Source organism: Gavialis gangeticus, unplaced genomic scaffold (assembly GCF_001723915.1).
Source record: "Gavialis gangeticus isolate Ggan-Ray unplaced genomic scaffold, GavGan_comp1, whole genome shotgun sequence".
Lineage (NCBI taxonomy): Eukaryota > Metazoa > Chordata > Crocodylia > Gavialidae > Gavialis > Gavialis gangeticus.
Window position 1 is genome coordinate 48,765,046 of NW_017728992.1, and position 3,371 is coordinate 48,768,416.

General features: G+C 42.8%; 1 protein-coding gene across 3 annotated transcripts in view; it reads left to right on the forward strand.

The window, feature by feature from the left end:
- Positions 1–3,371, forward strand: part of CDYL (chromodomain Y-like) — a 190,220-nt gene that overhangs the window by 284 nt on the left and 186,565 nt on the right. The window lies entirely within an intron of this gene.

Below are 3,371 nucleotides of genomic sequence, written 5' to 3' on the forward strand. Positions count from 1 at the left end.
GCGCCCCCCGAACCCAACGGCCGCGGGGGGCGCTGTCATTGGCCGGGGCCAAAGCGAGGCTCCGGGGCTTCTCGCGCGGCCCCCGGCTTCCTCAGGGGAGCGGGGGGCGCCACGAGGAGGCGGCGGCGGCGCACAAAGATGTCCGCTGGGCCCGGGGCGGCCCCACCCCCACCCCTGGAGCGTGCGTGTGTCCCCCAGCACCGCGGCGGGGCCGGGGCTGAGGGACAGCTCCTCAGTCTGCCAGCCAGCAAACTTCTCACCACTTCCGTGGAAGTTTGTAGCCGGCTGCCTGCTCCCCCCCCCCAACTTCAGGAGGGCTTCCAGGCAGCACCAGTCCCCCTGCATTTGGGCTGCCCCCGCCTTGCTTTTTGGTTTTGCTTGGTGGCCCTTAGGAAGTGGCCAGGAATGAGAGGAAGTTCCAGGGGATTGGTTTTCTTTTCTTTTTGTGGTGGTGACTTCCAGCCGCTCCGGCTTGTCCCTCTGTGACTGGAGAGCCTGGCCAGGGGGTAATTCCGGCTCTTCATTTTTCTGTCACCCTTCTGTTTCTGAGACGCTGTGGATGCCTGAGCTCCTGTTGGAAAGTTTGCAGGGCTTAAGGGCATAAGCCGTAAGATGGCTGTCTGGTCTTGCCAAGTTTTGTCTGGAGAAGTTGGCAGACCTGATTCAGGGAAGGGGAGTCCTCTGAAGGGCCTTTAGTAACGGGGAGTATCGATGGCAAAAGGTGGTGGATGCATTTGGTAGGTCACTGGGATCCTTAATCTGCATCCCTGTTGAGCAGATATTTTTACATCTTCTTGAGTTTTCTTTGGTTTGGGTTTGTTTTTGGGGGCGGGGGTTGGTAAGGAAGGTCCCTTATTTTCCTGCGCCTTCATCAGTGAAGACAGTGATCAAGACTTATTGAGTGTGGTCCCATCTCTGTTTTTCTTTCTTGGGTCTCTGTTTTGATTGAGACAGGTTTTATCTGAGAATCATTGTTACACTGATTTCCAAAATTAAATGTGCCTGTGTCAAAATATCTAAAAACAGGAGCATATTTTGGAAATTTTATGTTAACTGGGGTTGAAATGAAGGTAAGTTTCCTTCTTTGCAAAAGCTTTGTCCATTCAGCAGCTGTATGTAGAAGGATTTCCTTTGCTCTTGTTGCTGAGGTTAGAAACTCTGGAGAGAGGGTGCATGATTGTAGGTCAAGAATTGCAGTTGGAAAACAGACAGTTGGAAAGACTCTGGAAGAATTACCCTCTTGAAGAGCCTATGGATCGTGTGTGGTTTTTTTTCCTCATGGGTTCTTGTTGACTGTCTTAATGTCCACTATTTGTTCAACACAATGCATCTTGAGAAGATGATCTGAAACATTTATTGAGAAGCATCATCTTTTTTTCTTCCCCTCTGTGGTTTTGAAGGAGTCCTTGTCCATGAAAGTCTTTACTGATTTCCCCCTCCCCCCCACAAGTGACAAAACAACTAGTGAGGTAGATGGACTGGAGAAACTTGGCAGGACAAGTGAAAAGGAAGAAGAAAGATTTCCTCTTATTTTCTGCCAAATTCATCCACCTAAAAAGAAATTGAAGAATGTTTCCTTAACCCTCCCATTGTAAGTTCATGTGAGCAACATATCTATTGGTGATTTTTTTGGTTGAGTTAACTTGGGATCCATAATTCCCTCCACTATCTGGATTGATCCGTTGAAAACATTGTCTGAGGTGAATTTTTTTGTTTCAGCCCTTCTGGTTAGCCTCTGCAATGATGGCTGGGATTGAATGATGAAATATGGAGGTCTTCCTGATACAACTACTTGGTAATGGTAGTTCAGAAGCAATAAACATCAGTCTGATATGTAGTGGGCTGTCCCTCCAAAGATGCTGCAATGAGTGTTGGACGACTTGTGCTGGAAATGACTCAGAATTTTTTTGTGGCTCCTGAAGATTGTAATCCTTTGGATACAAAGTGTTTCCATTTTGCCTATCCACATTTCTGTTATAGTTGGTGATACGTATGTCCCCATGCATGAATTTCTTATAGGTTTGCTTATATCAATACATGCTGTTGGGTTTTATGTGGGAGCAACTGAAACCAAGCTTATATGAATTCAACCAGTATATAGTGTTCCTGCTTTTTGCCTTGTCATTGTTTGTGAATCTAATCATGAGGTGACTTGAAATCTATCAAGTCACTTTTTTTCAAATATTGCAGTCAGTGCTTCCATAATTTTCACATCTTTCTAAAGTAGAAAAAAATATTTGATAGTCCTTTTCTTAAAATTATTAATAGTCTGGATTTTGTATTCTGAAAATGTATGATTTTACTTCAGGAGATGGTGTTTTTTGTGTTAATGTGAAAAATCTACATAGATTTAATGGAATGACAAGTTGTTGCTCATTGCAAGTGTAATTGGCTGACATTCCTTAGTTTTATGCAGGAGGTCAGACTAAATCATCTAATATAGGTCCCTTTGGGCATTAATATCTATGAAAATTACAAATGATATATATAGTATTTAGTCTTGGGTATAAATGTGCTTGTGTTACAGAGGGCTACTGTTCAGTTTCTTTGCGTATTTCTGAAATAGCCCTCTATTTAAAAATTTTCCAGGCTGAATTTCTCCTGGATGTTGTATAGGATTTACTCACTTAAAGATTCTGGCTTATTTCACAGCAGTGGTAGATCTGGCACAGCTAAAGTTGTGTTACAGATTTCAGTTTAAATGGGGTCTTAAACCTTTATTTTGTGTCTTAAAAAAAACAAAACAAACCTTCACCCAAGTGGCAAAAATGAATACACACTATATATAAACTTAGAATACTATTGAAAGTTTTCTGTACTTTGATGGAAAATGAATTATAGAGATGAGGCTCCCTCATCTACCATTTTTTTGAACTGGACTTGTGTAGCTTTTATTGGACCTCTGTAGCAGAAAGTCTAAGATGCCCTGGTGTTTTACAATTATTCAGCCACAATGACAAATTTATGTGAAATTGTGAACCAGGCAAACTTTAATTAGACAACAAATGTGCTATCGCATGAGCATTGCCTCTCTTGCAAGTGGTAATAAAAACACAAGGTCAAGGAGGAAGTGGGGGAAGAGAGGAAGAGACTTGATTACCTACTCCTCTGCTGTCCAACATGACTAGGGGGTTCAAATTTTGCCTCTAAGAGTTATTTTAATTATCATGCAATTCACTACCCTTATTGTCCAGGGAAGAGTTACTGGAAATAACCATGCTTGCCTTCACACCTTCTGCCCCTCCCCCCACCTCCCAGTTAAAAGCAAAAAATTAGAGTTTAGTAGAAAGCTTTTGCAAAGTCACATCACAGTAGGAACAGAGCCCTTTAATGTGACAAACCTACTTTTTTTTTTTTTTTTTTACCACTTT